This window comes from Peromyscus eremicus, chromosome X (genome assembly GCF_949786415.1).
Source record: "Peromyscus eremicus chromosome X, PerEre_H2_v1, whole genome shotgun sequence".
NCBI lineage: Eukaryota > Metazoa > Chordata > Mammalia > Rodentia > Cricetidae > Peromyscus > Peromyscus eremicus.
This window is the reverse complement of record NC_081439.1, coordinates 51956810-51977954: the sequence shown is the minus strand read 5'-3', so window position 1 is coordinate 51977954 and position 21145 is coordinate 51956810. Positions and strand designations below refer to the sequence as shown.

General features: G+C 38.5%; 1 pseudogene; it reads right to left on the bottom strand.

Moving 5' to 3' along the window:
• Positions 1 to 5395: 5395 nt before the first annotated feature.
• LOC131900036 (elongin-B-like) lies at positions 5396 to 9829 on the bottom strand (annotated as a pseudogene).
• Positions 9830 to 21145: the final 11316 nt, after the last annotated feature.

Here is a 21145-nt window from a genome sequence, read left to right as displayed (position 1 = left end):
CTAGTGGACAGGTCAAGTAATTTTCAGAATTCCTCAAGGGAATTTTTTCTTTTTGCATTTTCTAATATACAAGAAGCTCAACATATTCAATATTTAAATTTTGAGTTAAAAATATAGACCCTAGCTAAGACTCCTAGCAATGGGGGATACAGAGCCTAAACTGGCCATTTCCTGTTACCAGGCAAGAATTCCAGTGGAGGGATAGGGGCACCAACCCAGCCACATAACATTCAACCTACAGTTTGTCCTGCCTACAAGATGTGTTGAGATATAGAGAGTGGTGCAGAAATTGGAGGAGTGGCCACCAATGACTGGTACAGCCTGAGACCCAAGAGGAGAGGGAGCCCACCCTTCACATTGCCTAGAGGACCAGGACCCAGAAGCTGGACAGCCAAGGGACCTAGGAAAGAACCAAAACTACTGGGAAAAATATCAATGAAATTATTCCTAATAATATTCTGCTATACTCATAGATTGATGTCTAGCTCAGTTGTCATCAGAGAGGCTTCATCCAGCAACTGATGGAAACAGATGTAGAGACCCACAGCCAAACATTAGGTGGACCTTGGAAAACCCTTCAGAAGAGGAAGGAGAAGGATTGTGGGAGCCAAAGGGATCAAGAACACCACAAGAAAACCCACAGAATCAACTAACCTGGCCTTATAGGGTGTCACAGAGACTGAATAAACAACCAGGGAGCCTGCATGGAACTGTGTAGGCCCTCTGCATATACATTACAGTTGTGTAGCTTAGTCCTCTTGTGGGACTCCTAACAGTGGAAGCAGGAGCTGTCTCTGATTCTTATGCCAGCTTTTGGGACCCTTATTCTCATACTGGGTTCCTTTCTTCAACATTCTGTGGTGATATTGTGTTCCCCAAAATATTGTGCATCCTAATAAATTTATCTAGGGTCAGAGAACAGAACAGCCACTAGATATAGAGGCCATAAAATGGTGGCACACATGCCTTTAATCCTCTGGATCTCTGTGAGTTTAAAGCCACACTGGAAACAGCCAGGCATGGTGACTCATGCCTTTAATCCCAGGAAGTGATGGCAGAAAGCAGAAAGGTATATAAGGTGTGAAAACCAGGAACTAGAGCTGGTTAAGCTTTTAGGCTTTTGAGCAACACAGTTCAGCTGAGAGGCATTCAGTCTGAGGAAATAGGATCACCTGAAGAATTGGTGAGGTGACGAGGCTGTGGCTTGTTCTGCTTCTCTGATCTTCCAGCATTCACCCCAATACCCGGCTCCAGGTTTGTTTTTATTAATAAAACCCTTTAAGATTCCTGCTACAACCTTCAACTTTATGTGCCATGTTTGGTGGATATACATGGAAGGCCTGAATAGATACAGAGGAGAGTGGATGAGGTGACAGGAGTGGGCAGAAGGGAGATGAGGGAAGACTGGGAGGAGAAGGAGGAGGAGAAACAGCAGTCAGGTTGTAAAATAAATAAATACATAAAATACATTTTTAAAACTATAATTTCTCATGGGTGATTATGAATCAAATAAACTGGAGAGTATTTCTTACACTAAAAATTATGATAATGGTATGCAAATGTAGCTTAAAGGAAATTAAATTATACACAATGGCCAAGGTAATTAAATAAACATCAGGAACAATGTAGATAAATGAAGAATACTTCTATATTTTGGATAATAAAATCTGTATTATTGGTAAGACACAACCTTGACAAAAATAACAGCTCTACTATGGTTATTGATTTTTCAAGAAAACTTTCTGTTCAAAAAAACTGTCAAGAAAGGAGAAAAATTTAATCACAGAACAGCTTTGCACTACTCTAAAATCCTATATTATCAGTGCTTACTATCAATTAAGCAAAAGTAATGAGATAAAAATTTTATCTAACTATGGAAGATTAGTTTTTTTCACCTGTGTGAAAGATAAATGTGTGTGGGCCATATAGGGGGTATTCATAATATGTATATTTTCTTTAGGCAAACATATTGTTGCATCATCAGGAGTACAGAAACCCTGTCATGTCTAGAAGTCACTATCTAGCAGCAGACATCCCGATCCTCTGGATTTTAGAGTCTTTCTACCCCCTCTTCCATAATGTTCCATAAGCTATAGGTTTAGGAGTTATGTTGTAGTTGGATCAGGTCCTGGGCACCCCATAATCACTCTCTCTGCATTTTGGCCAGGTATAGATTTCTGTCATGTTTCCATCTTTTGCCAAAAGTGGCTTTGATGAGGGGTGAGGGCTACACATATCTGTGTGTATAAAAGTAAGTATTTATAACACAGAAACTATATTGGTTTAAGAATGTGCTAATAATAGATTATCCTCTATGACCTCTATGGTCATAAAGAGGTTCTATGACCTCTTTTTGCTATAGACAGTTGGATTGCTTTACTGTACCTGTAAGTTCCTTCATATGAAGTGGACCATATTAATTAGAAAGCTGTGAATGTCTCTCAAGGTAAAAAATGCCACTATTGCACCATTGGAGATATATTACCAGGATTGTTGTGGTTCATAGTCTATACAGCTGGGTAGGATTATTTTTCTCTCATGGCAGTTTGCACAGCAATTCTTGAAACAATGAGAGTTAGTCTTCAGAGAGGAAGCATATGATTAATTTTAGATCAATTCCTTCAAGTCCCTTTTTCTGAACTGTTTGGTATCTTTAGCAATAGGAACTTCAGGTTCTGGGACTAAATAATGACAACACCAGCTGACATGCCAATGTGTATTGGGGAAATTTCAAAAGTTCCCACCCCTAGTAGAAGAGCTACCAGCAATCAATGGCTGCCAAGAGAGGGAGAATCAGTTTTCTCCAGGGAAGAACTTATTGATAGATCATCTAATCCAAAGTGGTTATCTCTAAACACACTTATATACAATCAACACTAAATTGACTCATAGGATGTACACACACACACACACACACACACACACACACACACACACACATACACACCATAGTATTGGTCTTCTATTGCTGCTATCATAATCCCACATAGAGTTAATATTTTTAAAACAATGAAATTAAAATTGAAGCAGGTTTCTAATGCAATAATAACTATAGAAGAAAAGGTCATGAGCATGAGAGGGAGTGGGGGAATATGGGAGGAGTTGGATGGGGAGAAGAAGGATGGGATGGAAATGATATGAATATAGTACTTGTATATAAAATTCTCAAAAATAATAATTTCTATCTTTATAGTACCTAATATTGAAAAACCTGGCTGGGGTATAATTCTACCATTGTATCTCACTGGTTTGTGATCTTTTGCAATTTTATTTCCTCTATTTCTAATCAATTTCTATAATCATAGAGTACTAATAATCATATCAATTTTACTGGGTTATGGTAATGATTAAGTAAAATAGGCTCTGTGAAAACTGTAAAATTATACTACAGTGGTTTGAATGATAACTGTCCGCTATAGGCTTAGGGATTTGAACACTTGGTTCCCAGTTAGCACAGTCTGGGATGTTTTAGACACGAGGCTTTGCTGCAGGAAGGCTATCACTGGAGGCAGCATTTATGTGTTCATATATCCAGTTCATGCTCTCTGCTTCCTGCTTGAGATCGAAGACCTGAGGTCTAAGCTTCCTGCTTTTGCTGCAGGGCTTTCTACTTGCTGCCATCCTTCCTGCCATGATCAACTGTTATCCCTCTGGAATCATAAACTAAAGTAAAACCTTCCATAAGTGGCTTTTGGTCAAAGCATTTTACCACAGTAACAGAAAAGTAACCAACACAAAAGTGGAGCATATTTTAACACCTTAGTAAAAAATCATTGTAATCATTATTGTTAACATCACTCTTTCTTCTTATAATAATAGTATTCAGCTCATAGTAAGTATTTAGTACATGTTATTGATCATCATTATATCATCATACTATTAGTTTATTATTGTTGCTATAACAAACCCACACAAGCAATAGCTTCACAGTGCTATTTAATCAGGTTTATGATCTTTCATTTCTACTTTTGAAAGTCAGACAGGTGTTTCTAGGCTAAAATAAAAAAAAAAACTTTTAGGTTGCATTCCTTTCTGCAGGCTTGAGGGAGAAACAATTTACCATTTCAAGCTTCCAAAGTCTGTCAACATTCCTTTGCTTGTGGCCTCTTATTGCATATTAAAAGCCAGCAACAACAGGTTGAGATCATCTTACATGGACAAGTCTGTGAGAATTGTTCTGATCATTGACATAAGAGGTCCCAGCCCACTTTCACTGACACAATGTTTTTGTGTCAATGGTCCTGGGATATTTTAAGAAAGCTGGCTTTGGGTCTAGAGAGATGGCTCAACCATTATGAGAGTGTACTGCTCTTGCTGAAGACCCAAGATTGGTTCTCAGCCATGGATTATAGGTCACTCTCAAAGAACTATAACTCTGATGTCTCTTGCCTCCACAAGTAGTGGTACTCACATGCACATACCCCCAGGCAGACACACAAACATACACATAATTTAAAATATAATGAGTCTTTAATATGAAGAAATCTAGCAAAGAATTAGCCTGTGAGAGAACCAGAAAGTAAGCATCAAGAAGCATTCTGCCATGGTTCTCAAATCCAGTTTCCTGCACTGAGTTCTGATCCTGACTTGTCTCAGTGATGAACTAATTATAAGCTGAAATAAAACTCTAAACCCTCTAAGTTGCTTTTGATCAATCTGTTTTTTCACAGCAACAGAAATCAAACTAGAAGAGAAATTTGTACAAGGAAATTGGGCTGATGCTGTGATGGACCTAGCCATGTGGCTTTTTAATCCTTTGGACTATTTTGTGGGAGAACTGTGAAGGATTATTGGGAGCTTTGGTATGTAAAAGCCATCTGATGCTCAGAGCTTAATGAGCTATTGTGTGAGAGAAATGTGAACTGCAGAGGTCTCGCTTGTGAGGCTTCAGGGGGAAGCAAAGACTTTATTAGGGCTATTTGTGTGGTATTTGTGATTAACAATCTGTGGTTGCTGATTAGTTGGAGCTAAAGAAACAGCTGTCCTAACAAGAGATCAGTATCATTAAGGTGAAACCTGTGCATCATTGGGACAATGGATGCTGGTCAACTACATTGGAAAATCTGCTATGATTATAAAAGATCAGCATCATTGAGGTGAAATCTTCTGGGAAGTATTTCCTTAGGGTCAGCACACAGAAGCTGATGAAGGCCAAGTACCTGCAGAGAAGTTCTTAAAAGACAGTGATCAAGTTGCATCCTCAGTTGCAGTAGAGAACCCAGGATACTGGATATGTCAGAATACTGATATGTACACCAAGGCTAGAAACAAGTGTGGAGTGGAGCTGGTCTAAGCACGAGACAAGCCTGTGTGCTGCAGATGGCAGAGCTAGAGAAGTGGGATTGTCCAAGGCCATTTGAGCCAAAACACTGTACAAAGAGTGAGACCCAGACGCTCAACATTGAGCTACAAGCTCCTTAACCACACTACTTGATTTTGGTTTTGCTGAAGTCTGATTATTCTTGTGTAAGGACTTTCCCATGTAAAATAAGAAAGGATGCAACTTAGTTTTACTTTATAGGACTTTGGATTTGTAATGAGACTATACAGTTTTAAAACATGAGAAAATTTGGAAAACAAAACCTGTGGGAACTTCAAAGTTTTACAGTTTGTGATTTTTTAATAACATTTTATATGGTGTATTTTCATTGTATGCACCCTCCCACTTCTCTAAGCAACTCCCTCCAGATCCATCCAACCACCACCCATTCCTAGCATCTTAGTTCCTTCCTTCCTTCCTTCCTTCCTTCCTTCCTTCCTTCCTCCCTCCCTCCCTCCCTCCCTCCCTCCCTCCCTCCCTCCCTCCCTCCTTTCTTTCTTTCTTTCTTTCTTTCTTTCTTTCTTTCTTTCTTTCTTTCTTTCTTTCTTTCTTTCTTTCTTTCTTAATTTTTAAAGGAAATACTATATCTCAGCAAATGTCCTGAACCTCTAACATATTTGGTTTTCCTTCCCCTCTTTAATGATATTCCTGCAGCCTTAACTATAAGGGCTGTGTTGTGAATGTATTAATTAGAGACTGGAACCCTATGTTCAGATGACCTTTTTATTTTGACCAGTTGTGGCTTTCTGTGATGATCCTCTGTCTGTTGAAAAACGAAAAGAGGCTTCTTTGATGAAGGGAAGAGAGCTACACTTTTATGAGGATGTAAGGACAAATATTTAGATGCGTTTAGAAAATACACTGGTTTAGGAGACTGACAGCAGGTAAGTTCTCTTCTAGGGTCCATGGCATCCCCACTCATGGGTAGTTGGTTAATTTTACACTGCCAGGAATGACTTTCTTCCTACTGAGTGGAATTTAAGTCCAATTAGATGGTTACCCCTAGAATTTAAGTGTTACTGTTGCACCTTTTGGAATATCTCATCATGTTGGTCGGTTTTGGTTCCTTGAAGATATAGTTGGATAAAACTATTGGTTTCTTTTCTCTTTTGGCAGCTTCATTCCAGCAGGTATTTTGAGACCTAGCCCTCAGTGAAGAGGCTTCCAGGTCAAACTTAGATCTATTCCTTCGAGTCCTGTATCCCAAGTATGTGATGTCTTTAACAATAGGGACTTCATCTTCTTTTCCTAGAAGGCACAAAAAGCAATAGCAATACCCTAATTGTTTGGGGGAGTCTCTTGGATTCTCTTGACTTGAAAATAGGTTTCTTATGACCAGCACTGGGTTTTTGTTAGATAGTCTATGGTTTTATGGGGGAGCACTGTTACCCCAATTGATATAACTTCATTTAAAAACCATTTGCATATACATAAACATTATATATGTATATATATATATATATATATTCATGTAATTTTAAGTAATACTAACAGTACAATTCCCTGTGGCTTGTTCTAAGATCCTTAGTGTAAGTCTTCTCTACATGTCTTTGCTGTTTTGCCCTTCATAGTAATTGTGCCTGACTGTTCTCCTCTCTATTGTTCCTGGCCTCTGCCCCATGGCTCCATTTTACTTCCTTGGCATCTACAGTTGCTCCAAGTTACCCACTTGCATCTAAAAATCCAGAACTAGCATCCAAAATAAAAGAAAACTTGTACTGTTTGTCCTTCTAGGTTGGGGTTACCTCAAACAATAATATTTTTTAGGCTCATCCATTTACTTCCAAATTTTATTACTTGATTTTTTTTTTATAAACCATGAGAATGGGAGGTCTATCTTTTGGTGTCTTCTTCAGTCTCTTCCTTCAGAGTTTTAAAGATTTCATTGTAGATCTCGCATTTCCCTGGTCTCACCTAGGTATTTCCTTTTTCTGAGGCTATTATAAATGGTACTGTTTCCATGCTCATTTTCTCAGTTTGTTCTTGTTGGTATAAAGAAACAGAGTTTTGTAAGTTGATTTTGTTTCCTGCAACTTGCTGAACACTTTGATCATTTTTAGACATTTCCTGCCTGAACTTTGGGGACCTCTCAAGTATAATACCATGTCATCTACAAATAAGGGCTATCTGATTTATTCTTTTCCTTTTTGTATCCCTTTTTATTCTTCTCATGTCTTGTTGCTCTAACTAGTGCTTTGACCACTCTATTGAGAAGGAGTGAGGGTAGTAGACAGCCCTGTCTCATTATTGATTTTAATGAAATTGCTTCAAGGTTTTCTCTATTTAGGGTAATGTTGACTATTAAGTTTGTAATGCACAGCCTTTATTATGTTGAGATATGCTCCCTCCACTCCTACTCACTGTAGGACTTTTTTTCATGAAGGTATGTTGGATTTTGACAAAGACATTTTCTGATTCTATTGAGATGATCATGTGATTTTTGTCTTTAAGTCCGTTTATATGAGTCATTACAATTATCATGTTGAACCAGCCCTGCAGATAAGCCCTGGGTCAAGTCTCACATGTTCATCATGGATATCAGCCTTTTGTTTTCTTTTTTGTTGTGTCCTTGCAAGCTTTTGTTATTAGAGTAACACTGGCTTTGTGGAAAGAGTTTAGGAGAGCTCCTTCTATTTATTTATTTTTTTTAAAAAATGTCATCATCACCACCACCAACAATTTAAGTCTTGGTTGTAGATCTTCCTTGGAAATCTGAGAGAATTTTTCTGTGAAGTAAATCTATCTGGGGCTTGACTTTCCTTGGTCTTTTTTTTTTTTTTTTTTTTTTTTTTTTAGCAGTTTCAATATATTTATTTCTTATAAGGTGTCTTTAAATTGTTATCTCTTCTTTACTTAACTTGTGTGGTTTGGATGAATTTAGAAATTTGACCATTTCTTTTAGGATTTCTAACTTAATGAGGTGTAGGTTTTGAAAGTGTTCCCTTATAGTATTCTGTGTTTTTCCACATGTTTTGTAAAATTTCTCATTTCTGATCATGTTAATTTGGGTTATCTCTTTCTTCCTTCTGGCTAATTGCACCAAGGTCTACTGATCTTGTTCATCTTCTCAAAGAACCAGGTCTTAGAGTGTTTGTTTTCTTTGTTTCTATTTCATTAATTTATCCATTTATTTATTTATTTATTTATTTAGCCATCTGCTAGATTTGGGCTCAGTTTATTATCCCTTTTCCAAATGCTTGAGTTGCATCATTAAGTAATTTATTTGTGTTCCTTCTAATAATTTAGAACTATAAATGCCCCTATTAGGACTGTTTTTACTGTGTTCCAGAGGTTTTGCTGTGTTGTATTTTCATTCCCATCTAGTTCTAACATTTTTTAAATAACTTTTTAGATTTCTTCTTTGATACATTCATCATTCAGTAATGTGCTGCTTAATCTCCATGACTTTTTTTTTTTTTTACTAGAGATTCACTTGCTGTTAATTGTTTTATTGCATTTTGGTAAGAAAGGATATATGAAATTATTTTAGTTTTCTGAATTTGCTTTGTGCCCCAGGATGTGATCTATTTTAGATACTCTTCTATGAGATGCTGAGTAGAATGTATATTATTTGGTATTTGGATGAAACATTGGTGAATAACAAAATGTTAAGCCCATTTGGTGTATGATTTCATTTAATTCTGATGTTTCTCTGTTTGGTTTGGTTTTATCTAGATAACCTGTCCCTTGAAGAAAGTGAGGTATTGAAATGCCTACTGAGTTTGGTAATTTGTGTCTTTATCTCCAACAGTTCATGAAATTGGTATACACTCAGGATTGTGATGTATTCCTGATTAATTTTTCCCCTGACTGGAATGAAGTGTCTTTCATTATCTCATTTCATTTGTTTTAGTTTGAAGTCCATTTTTCAGATATTAAGATAGTAACACCTGTTGCTTTCCAGTCCAGTTTGCTTGGGATAGTTTTTCTTCTCATCCCTTTCACTTTAGGATGGGACCTGTCTTTAAAGCTAAAATGAGTTACTTGTAGACATCAGGTAAATGTAAATGTATTTTTCTTTCTTTCTTTTCTTTTCTTTTTTTTTGACAGCCAAATCGTCTTCATTGAGAGAATAGGTCTCTAGGGGGATGGTCCTGTGGCCCTCACTGCACGGCTTGTTCATTGGCATTGCCTCCAGAATCCTATGGCTTCATCACATCCGGAAGCTCTGGAGGGCTGGAGAAGGGCTCAGTGTGCAGGGCTTCAAAGGCATTATCTGCACCAAAGGCCAGGCCCACTATGGCTGAGGCCTTTGTCTCTGCTATCTGGCTAGTGAAGCTGGTCATCCTTGTACAGCCGCTGCTCTTCTGGAGGCCGCTTGAGGATGTCTTGGACAACACGCTTTAACTGGAACACGGTACTCGACTTCTTGGCTTCCGAGAAGATGGTGGTCTTGTGGCACCGGATCATGAGAAACAACTTCTCTGATAGTTGTGAGTCCCATTTTGCAGAGCCAGCTCTGGTGCCTTCCCTGAAGGGTTTACAGGAGCGAGGGGGAAAATGAGCCATTCTTTCTTCAAAGAAAACTCCTGTAATCTCAAGTGAAATGTGGTGACAGTGCACTGGTCTCACTTGTGCCTCTGCTCTTCTCTGTCCCTCTGATGATGCTGAGACAATGAAGTTCTGGTCAAATTCTAGTCTCTCATGCAAACGCAACAGTTAGGAATATATGAGCCTCAGTTGTTACCTCTGGTGCTGGCCTTTTTGATTGCAGATTCCAGATCCAGATATACAGACCCAGGCCCACTCAGGAATGTCACAGCTGTTGCTCACGATCCTGCTGCACACCTCTAATTAAAGGGTCGATCTTGCTGCAGTCTGTTACCTCGTATTTTTGTTTCTTAATCAATTCAATTAATTGTGTCTTTTAATTCGGGAATTGAGCTCATTGGTATGTAAGGTGTTTATTAAACGGTGTGAATTGGCTGCAGTAATTTTGTTGGGGTGAGCTTTTTCTTTATGTTCTTCTTGTTTGTGTTCTTAGTTGGAGTTTGAATTTCAATAATTATGGTTTGGTTTGTTTTCTATACAGTGTCTTGGCTATCCTTGCTCCTCTCTTCAGTCTGACTTACTGCTTTGTATTCTCTGTAGAGTTTGTTTGATTGCCATAAATTCTTTTAGCTTGTTTTTATCACAGAAACTTTTTTTTCTTTCTCCTTTCACTATGACTGATAGTTTTTCTGGGTATTGTAGTCTAGGTTGAGATTTGTGATCTTTTAGAACTTGGAGTATATTGCTCCAACCTGTTTTACCTTTTAATGTTTTCATTGGAACATCAGCTGTTATGTTGATGGGTTTATCTTTACATGTGACTTGTCTATTTTTCTCTTGCTGCTTTCCATACTTTGTCCTTGTTTTGTATATTTAATGTATTTGGTGTAATATGCCACGGGGAATTTCTTTTTTTGGTTTAGTCTATTGGTATTCTGTGTGCCTCCTGTATCAGTATAGGTATGTCTTTCATTAATTTGGGGATGTTTTAGTCTATAATCTTATTGAAGATCTGGTCTATCTCATTAAAACAGGTTTCTTCACACTCATCTATACCTATAATTCAAGGATTTACTCTTTTCAAATTGTATCATATTTCTTTTCTGTTGCTTTAGTGTATTTAACAAATGCATTCTTTGTTTCAGTGATCTAATTCCTCTATGTTATCTTCATGCCCTGATATTCAATATTCTAATCCATCTGTTCTACTTATAATGATTTTCCATGTGTTTTCTAATGGGGTTAGTGAGGTTTTTTAATTCCTTCCTATTTCCAACTGGAGTTTGTTTCAATTTCTATGTTTTTACTAAATTCAGTTTTCAAATCCTGAACTGTCTTCATTATCTTATTCAACTGTGTATTTCTGTGTTCTTGTATACTACTCAGGTGTTTTTTCTCTTGTTTAATTTCAATGAATTGTTCATGTCTTCTTTAAACTCTTTGAATCCTTTGACAAAGTTTTATTGTTCTTTTAAAACCTGTATCCTGAAGTTCATCTAGTCAATTCTCATCAGAGAAAATTTCTATAGGACTAGTGGATTTGATAGAAGTTTTGCTACCTTGGCTTTTCATATAGTTTGAATTTTTGCAATGATCTGGGCATGTGGACTCCTTTGGCTGTGTATCTGATATGAGCTTGCCTTAGTTTGAGTCAATGAAGGAGATGCATAATAGGAGTTAGGCCATAGAGAGCAGGTTCATGAACTGCTTGATTAGACCTAGGGCAGGCCAAGATTGTTCATGAGCCATAGGTCTAGAACTAGGCCTGAAGATGGTGACAAATGTGAATGGCAGTTGGAGGAGGGACTCACTTAACAATGGTGGTTCAAGATTGTTTTGTAATATTAATATGTCATAGACAAAGAATGAAAAAGTATCACTTAAAGTCGTGTTTTTGTGTATCAAGTTGACAGGATATAGAACGTTCTTGTTGGCATTAACTGTCGACTTTATATAGTCCATAATCATCTGAAGAAAGTCTCAACTTTATTAGGTTGGTCCATCAAAACACCTCTGAAGAGTATCTTGATTGTCTTAATTTATGTCGGAAGGCTCAACCCACTTTGATCACTGAAAGTTCCTGAGAAGGCAATCTTGGAGTATATAAGAAAAGTACCTAAGCATTAACCCGTGAAAGATCCAGAGAATGAACCATCAAGCAGTGTTCCTCCATGGTTCCTGACTGGAGTTCCCACCCCTGACTCCTCTTAATGATGGATTATGACATAGACATGTAAGCCAAATAAATATTTTCTCTTCAAATTTCTTTTTTCTAGAGTGCTTTATTATAGTGACATAAAAGAAACTAAAGCACCATTTCAATAATTTTAAACATACAGTTTATTCATATCAAGTACATTCACATTGTTGTTCAATTATTACCATTATAGAACACACTATAGAACACTATAGAATACTTTTTTGACTTCTCAAACATAGTTTCTAGCAACTAAACTATGAGCTGGTAGTGCAGAACAATTTTTTGGAGCACTAGCTTAGTATGTGTAAAGCCCTGGGGAGTTCAATCATTATTACTACAAATAGAACAAAACAAACAAAAAAACACTTAAATTTTTCAAGGTACTTTTTCTGATTAGAGTTAGTTTAAATGCAACCATCCTTGTTTTTTACAGCTGAGTAATACTCCATTGTGTATATGTACCACATTTTCTTCATCCATTCTTTGGTTGAGGGGCATCTAGGTTGCTTCCAGGTTCTGGCTATTATGAATATTGCTGCTATGAACATAGTTGACCAGGTGTATGATTGAGCATTCTTTGGGTATATGCCCAAGAGTGGTATCATTGGGTCTTGAGGTAGATTGATTCCCAATTTTCTGAGAAACCACCATACTGATTTCCAAAGAGGCTGTACAAGTTTGCCCTCCCACCAACAATGGAAGAATGTTCCCCTTGTTCCACATCCTCTCCAACATAAGCTATCACCAGCAGATGCAGAGATCCATAACCAAGTACCAGGCTGAGCTCCAGGAATCCAGTCAAAGAGAGGGAAGAGGGAATATATGAATAAGGGGGGAGGTCAAGATCATGATGGGGAAATCTACAGAGATAAGGAAATCTACAAATCGTATGGATCAAGTTCATAGGAACACACAAACATTTGACCTACAGCTGTGGAACATGCGTGGGACCAGACTAGACCCTCTGCATACGGAAATGTATAGCTGGGTCTGTTTGAGGGATGCCTGGCAGTGTGATCAGGATCTATCCCTGGTATATGAGCTGGCTTTCTGGATCCCATTACCTATGGTCAGACACCTTGCTCACCCTTGATGCAGCGGGGAGGGGCTTGGTCCTGCTTCAACTGAATGTACCAAGCATAGCTGTTCCCCCCATGGGAGAATTTACCCTTTTAGAAGAGGGGATGAGAGTTGGTTTGGGAGAGGGGGTGAAATTGGGAGGAGGGATGAGATGGGGATCTGTGGTTGGTATGTAAAATGAATAAAAAAAAAATGCAACCATCCTAACATTGCAGGCTTCCTGTCTCCTGCTGGGTAACTTCCCTTTGGTGCTTCCTTAATACCATCTCCATTCCCCAAACAACTCCTAGCATCTGCTTTGTTAAATACATTTGCAACCATTATTTTGCTATATAAAATCTGAAGGCACAAAACATTCTTTAGCTTCACTGACTTTTCTTTCTCCCAAACTTCGCTCAGACCTAAGTTCTTCCAATTACTTCTTCACTTTGTGTATTTTGTTGTTTCACTTGTTTATATAATTATTATACTGCTCTCCTTGTAAATGATTACTTAGCTTTAAAGGCAATAGTTGTATTTTAGCTGAAATTTGAATGTTTGGAGGCTGAGAAAGGTCTTAGCACACATGAGCAGGGTTGACTAAATAAAAACTACAAAATCTAAATGGACAATCATACAACATTGCGGTTGTTTTATTTTTGACATCAGAAACCAGCTTCTTCTGTCTTTGCACATGGAATGAAGATCAGCAGCTCTCCAAGAATCCTCCACATTGGCACTACCAAGGCAGGCAAATACTAGGGCTCAACTGTCAATGTTCCTCAAATTTGATCACTTCCTCAGATTTTTATGTGGATTCTCTCAGAAATGGCCTAAATATTACAAGTCTTGTTATGACTTATTTTGGCCAGCTGACAGTCTTAGACAGCACACAGTACATTCCTCCTAACTGTCTTATAAGGCCTTTCCAACTGTCAAGTTGGAAACATAATTATGCCCTGCTAAAGACTAATGAGCTGCCTTTTTGGTTGTGCTCTTTCTTTGCTAGAAGAAATCAATAATTCTTTCTTTGATTTCAATTCAGTGATAGCTTCAGGGTTGAAGGGCAAGTCTGTGGGGATCTGCAAACTCCAGGATCATACCCTGAGGTCTTCAAGGAGGCTGTGATTCTGGGAACAGGGTTGGAAATTGTCCAAGGAGAAAACTACGCATGGATAGGAGGAAATTTTAGTTGCCCTTTTCCTGGATCTATTCTTTACACCTCTGATTTTATTCAGGATAAGTTATTTTCTCACACTTTTAAAAAGGAGAATGATAAGCACCAAGGCATTTTTTAAACACAAATACAACACTGCTGGTTTAGCAAACATTTTATTTATACTCTAAACAAAACCAAAATGTTATATACAACTGTCACATAAATGGGAATGTGAAAGCTGTCAGTGCAAATTTTAGACATTCATATTCCTAGGCAAATTTGTATCACTTATTAGGCAGGTGCCATTGGATAGTGCACCTTCTTTGAGCCTACTCCTTTAACCTGTAACAGGAAGATAGTGTTATTCATCATCAGAAGGTTGAGGTGCAGATTTATATAAGATAATTTTAAAAAGCATATAAATACGCTATCACTAGTAAAAGTAAAAAATTATGAGTTCTTGTTATTTTTTTTTACCTTTTTTATTCCTATCAATTAAAAGTAAAATAAAAGTATACTGTACTGACTATTTTTAATGTCAACTTGACACAAGCTAGAGTCATCTGAGAGTAAGGAATCTCAATTGAGAAAATGTCTCCATAAGATTAGACTGTGGGCAACCCTGTAGGTAGTTTTCTTAATCAGTGTTTTATGGAGAAGGGACCAGTCCATTGTGGGTGGGACCACCCCCAGCTTGGTGGTCCTAAGTTCTATAAGAAAGCAGGCTAATCAATCTATGAGGAGCAAGCCAGTAAGCAGCACTCCTCCGTGCTCTCTGTCTTAACTCCAGCACCCAGGTTCCTGCCAGATTTGAGTTTCTGCCTTGACTTCCCTTAATGGTCTGTGACATAGTATACATAAGACAAATAAACCCTTTCCTCCCCAAGTTGCTTTTAGTCATGGGGTTTCCTCACATCAATAGTAGCCCTAGATAAGACATATATACAAACAGAAAGATAATTGGAAAAGAACACAATCCTGAAGTAAACCAGTTCATATGCTAACTAGTATGCTGCCTTAGTGACTTAGTTGATTGGTTACCCTGAAATCTACTATAAATTTGAAGAAAAGATATTGGAAGGGAGAAAACATCTCTTCAGGCTGGCTGCCTAACAGAATACCCACAATACAATCTCTACCTTCATTATAATCTCATCCATTAGGCTGAGTAATGCTTCCCTTCCAGTACCATGACAGTTGGCCATTACCATGACCACAATAGGAAAAAAAAATGTCTGAATGGTGCCACCTGAATTATTAGAAAAGACACCCATTCCCAGAAAAGACAAATATTCCCAAACATTTTTAGCCTATACCTGACCAGAATTTCTTCTATCTGTGGCTTCTTAAAACCTACAGGCAGAAAAACTGAGTTATAAGTTTTTCTCCTGGCTTTTTCTACCATATAATTTATTGGTTCTACAATTCTGAAAGAAAAAAAAGGACCCTATTTTGGATCATAATTGATGACATATCCACAGTCATCTGCTTTTCCAAAAACAACACTAAGACTATGTACTGGAGAAAAGACATTTGCAATAAAATACAGAAAAGTTTGGATATCTACATGCAGAAGAGTAGCACTAACTCTGTAACTAGTTATAAAAATAAACTAAAAATGTTTTTGCAACTTAAAAGATTCGAAACTAAGGGGAAACAAGATAAATACTTTAAAACATTGGAAAGGAAGCCATACCTAGCGGCAGAGGTCTGTAATCTCAACTTGGGAAACTAAGGCAAGAAGATCACAAGTTCAATGCCAGCCTAAGAAAACCACTGATTCCTTATCTCAAAATTTTAAATAAAAATAAATGAAGGCTTTGGATAGAGCTCAGTGGTAGAACACTATTCTATGCTAGGTTAAATCCTTGGTAATACATGTGCCCTTGAGTGCTTGTGCACACACACACACACACACACACACACACACACACACACACAGAGAGAGAGAGAGACAGAGATAGAGAAAGAGAGACAGAGAGAGACAGAGAGAGTTGAAGATATTGGAATGAACAATGGTGTTCTGTAGAAACACGAGAACTAAAACATTACACAATAGAAGATATGCAAAGAGACAACAGTTGTATATGAGTGCTCATTGCCACAAATCATCATGAAAATTCAAATCAAGACAATGATGGAATAATACAAGTGCTGCTATAAATGTAGAAAAGGTTTCCATCATTGAATATTGCCGCTGGGAAAATAAACTATCATGCATCTGTAAAGAAAACCAAAGGGAAGAATCATGTTAGAAAGAAGTTAAAGCTGAACTTCCCACATAGCCTCTTATCCTATTGCTGAAAATATATCTAAACTAAATAAAATACACATATATGAAATTTATATTCATAAATTTGAAAACTCCCATTTCCATTGCAACACTTATTATTCACAATAGATGTAAATGAAAATAAGATAACTGACCATAAAGAACAGAAAAAGAAGATGTCTACCTTTACAATTTTTCTAGTCACATTTTCCAGCCCTGTAGCATACTGATTGCAGGAGCCGGCTCTCCCACTCTATCTCCAGTTACTGTGGACTCCACCAAACCTCAAGAAGGACCCAGCCATCCTCTTTCTGTTATGCCCAGATTACAGGGACCCCCCCAAAAACCCCCATGAAGACTGAATCCCATATGTAAAAGCAAAGAGCCTTTATTTTCAAGCCCTGAACTTGGTCCCTCTCTCTGTCCGACACAGAGGTGAGAGCAGAGAGCCCAGAGTCCAGGCTGGGTGGGTTTTTTATCATAGCAGAGGTTGAGGTGAGTGGACTTCCAGGGTTCAGGACCCTGATTGGCTGACATTTGTCTAAGGGTATAGGGAATGTTTGGAATATCAAATATTTCCTCTTAGATGCAGGCCCCACTTTGTGGGGTCAGCTTATGGCTCTTCCTGGGTCCAGGTATTACCTGCCAGAAGCTGTGTCTGGGCCTCTAAGCCTATCATCTCAGCTGTGTGGTCAAGCTGTTTGGGGGCCCCCCACACTTCCACCCTTCACTTTGTTTCAGTCATGGAAACCTCTGGGACCCCCATTGCCACATGGGTGGCAATTAGATAGGTGATGTTCACTCTCTTTCCTGTCTCCCAGTAAAACCACTCTTGTCTCATTCCTAGCCCTGTAGGAACTTGCTTACAGTGGCATGTCCTCCCATCAAACTTTTACTCCTAAGGAGACTCTGCTAAACCTTAAAGTGAACCCATCTTTCCTCCTTGCTTGTGACCCTCTCAGGCCTCCCTCCAGCCCATCCCCATCTGTTTTTGTCAGCCCCAGATACCTAGAAACATTTTCCAACCAGGACCCCCAGTGGCCAGGCCTAGCAGGAACTCAGGAAGGTAAATCACACCATGCTACCCGTCATTAGTTACAATCCTTCCATTCTCAACCACAGCCTAGTAACACCTTGCCTAACAGGTGCTCCTCCTCCCATTTCAATGCCATTCAATGGAGACTACAACTTTTGGTTCAAACCCAGGGCCCCTCTAGCCTTTTTATCCCTGTCTCTTGAGATAATGCTTTGCTTTCTGAAACCTACTTGCAGGTTCCCCTATCTCAAGCTCTCTATGGATCCCACATATAGGTGTGAACATGATCGTCTTAGTACTTTTCTAAAAGCCCCTTTCAACTTTTTTCATAGCTTACCTCTATCCCTCTCAACCACTCCCTGACCTGCACAAGAACTCCCTACCAGGCAGCCCAGAGCCACCACACTTTCTTAAGATACTGAGAGGGCAACAGAAACCAAGGAAAGGAATACCCACCCAACAAAGGCAAGAATATATATCCGTACCTAGATACAGATTATCACAATTATCCAAAACCCTAGGTGACCAGATATAAGGGCAAAATCACAGTCATTAACAGTCATGGTACTATGTCTCTAACAGAACCAAGTAACCTTATTTAGAGTAGGCCCACAGATATGCAATACAGTGGAAGCAGAAGACAAGGACTTCAAAATAGCTATTATTAATATGTCCGAGATCCTTAAAAAGAATAAGAATAAATCCATTAACAAAGTCTATAAAAACAGAAATAAGCAGTAGAATAAAATAATGAAAACTATGCAGGACATGAAAGTAGAAACAATAGAAAGTAGAAATAGCATCATTAAAAAAAAACCCCAAACAGATAAAACTGGACATAAAAAATTTAGGAAGTGTAAACGAAAACATAAGAGGTGATCCTCACTAACAAAGTAAAAGACAAGGAAGACAGAATCTCAGACACTGAAGACAAGATGGAAGAAATGGATACCTCAGCCAAAGAAAATGTTAAATATAAAGAAAAAAATCCAAGAACAAACCATTCAGGAAAATTGGGACACTATAAAAACACCAAATATATGAGTATTAAGAATAAAGGAAGGAGAAGAAACTTAGGTCAAAAGGCACAGAAAATATTTAAAATTTTTCTAACCTAAAGAAGGAGGGGCCTACCAAGAAGCCAAATATGAAACACCAAATAAACTGGAACAGAAAAGAACATTTCTACAACACATAATAATGAAAATACAAAATTTACAGAACAAAGGAGGAATATTAAAATCTGCAAGGGAAAAAGACCAAGTAAGGATATAAAGGCAGATCCATTAGAATAATGCTTGACTTCTCAATAGAAACTCCAAAGAAAGAAGGGCCTGGAAAGATGTCCTACAAAGTCTAAGAGACCACAGATGTCAGCCTAGATTTCTATAGCTAGCAAAGCTATCAATCACAATTGAGAGAGAAAGAAAAGCATTTCATGATAAAACTAAATTTAGATAGCATTTATCCACAAATCCAGCTCCAAAGAAGGTGCTAGAAGGGAAACTTCAGTCTGAATCAGTTAACCACACCCAGGAAAACACAATGAGCAAATAAACCCAGACCAGCAAATCAAACAAGGGAGAGAATCCACACCATAACAACACAATAGCAGAAATCAACAAATACTACGGATTGCTAACTCTTAACATCAATGGCTTCAATTCCCCAATAAAATGACAAACTAACAGATTGGAACAGAAAACAGGATCCATCTTTCTGCTACATTTAAGAAATCCACCTTAACATCAAGGCTAGATATTACTTCAGTGCAAAAGCATGGGGAAAAGTATTCTAAGCAAATGGACCTAAGAAACAAGCAAGTACAGCCATTTTAATATATAACAAAATTGACTTCTAATTAAAACTAATCCAAAGAACTAGTGAAGGACACTATATACTCATCAAAGGAAAAATCCAACAAGAGGACATTGCAGTTCTGAACATCTATGCACCAAACACAAGGGTACCCAAGTTTGTAAAAGAAACACTACTGTAGCTGAAATTATACATTGACCCTCACAAAGTGATATTGGGAGTCTTCAATATCACATTCTCTCTAATAGACAGGTAATTCAGATGAACACAAAATGAAAAAATACTGGAGTTAAATAACATCATAAATCAAATGGATCAGGTAGATATTTACTGAACATTTTATCCAAACATAAAACAATGTACCTGTAGATTTCTTCCATTTCTCTGTCATTGGGCAATCCCCGTGTCTTTCTTGGGGTCCTGTTTTTCAGGTAGCCTCCCTGGTGATGTGAGTAGCAGTCCAGTCATCCTTGTTCCACATCTAGTATCCTCCTATGAGTGAGTACATGCCAAGCTTGTCTTTCTGAGTCTGGGTTACCTCACTCAGGGTGATTTTTTCTAGATCCATCCATTTGCCTGAAAACCTCATGATGCCATTGTTTTTCTCTGCTGAGTAGTATTCCATTGTGTATATGTACCACGTTTTATTTATCCATTCTTCAGTTGAAGGGCATCTAGGTTGTTTCCATGTTCTGGCTGTTACAAACAATGCTGATATGAACATAGCTGAACAAGTGCTCTTGTGGTATGATTGAGCATTCCTTGGGTATATGCCCAAGAGTGGTATAGCTGGATCTTGGGGGAGAAGGATTCCCAATTTTCTAAGAAAGTGCCATATTGATTTCCAAAGTGGTTGTACAAGCTTGCATTCCCACCAGCAGTGGAGGAGAGTTCCCCTAGCTCCACATCCTCTCCAGCATAAGGTGTCTTCAGTGTTTTTGATCTTAGCCATTCTGATAGGTGTAAGGTCGTATCTCAGAGTTGTTTTGATTTGCATTTCCCTGATGATTAGGGATGTTGAGCAATTCCTTAAATGTCTTTCAGCCATTTGAGTTTCTTCTGTTGAGAATTCTCTGTTTACATGAGTGGGGGTAGTGAAGGGCGAGGGTCGAGGGAAAGAGAGCTTGGGAGAGCAGGAGATCCCAGCTGGATCAACAACAGAGAGGGAGTACAAGGAATAGGAGACCATGGTAAATGAAGACCACATGAGAATAGGAAGAAGCAAAGTGTTAGAGAGGCCCACAGAAATCCACAAAGATACCCACACAACAGACTGCTGGCAATGGTCGAGAGACAGCCCAAACTGACCTACTCTGGTGATGGGATGGCCAAACACCCTAATTGTCGTGCTAGAAACCCCATCCAATGACTGAGGGAACCGGATGCAGAGATCCATGGCTAGGCCCCAGGTGGAGCTCTGGGAGTCCAATTAATGAGAAAGAGGAGGGTTTATATGAGCGAGAATTGTTGAGACCAAGGTTGGATAAAGCACAAGGACAAAAAGCCAAACGAATGGAAACACATGAACTATGAATCAATGGCTGAGGGGTCCCCAACTGGATCAGGCCCTCTGAATGGGTGAGACAGTTGATTGGCTTGATCTGTTTGGGAGGCATCCAGGCAGTGGGACCGGGTCCTGTGCTCATTGCATGAGTTGGTTTTTTGAAACCTGGGGCCTATGCAGGGTCGCTTGGCTTGGCCTGGGAGAAGGGGACTGGACCTGCCTGGAGTGAGTCTACCAGGTTGATCTCAGTCCTCGGGGGAGGCTTTGCCCTGGAGGAGGTGGGAGT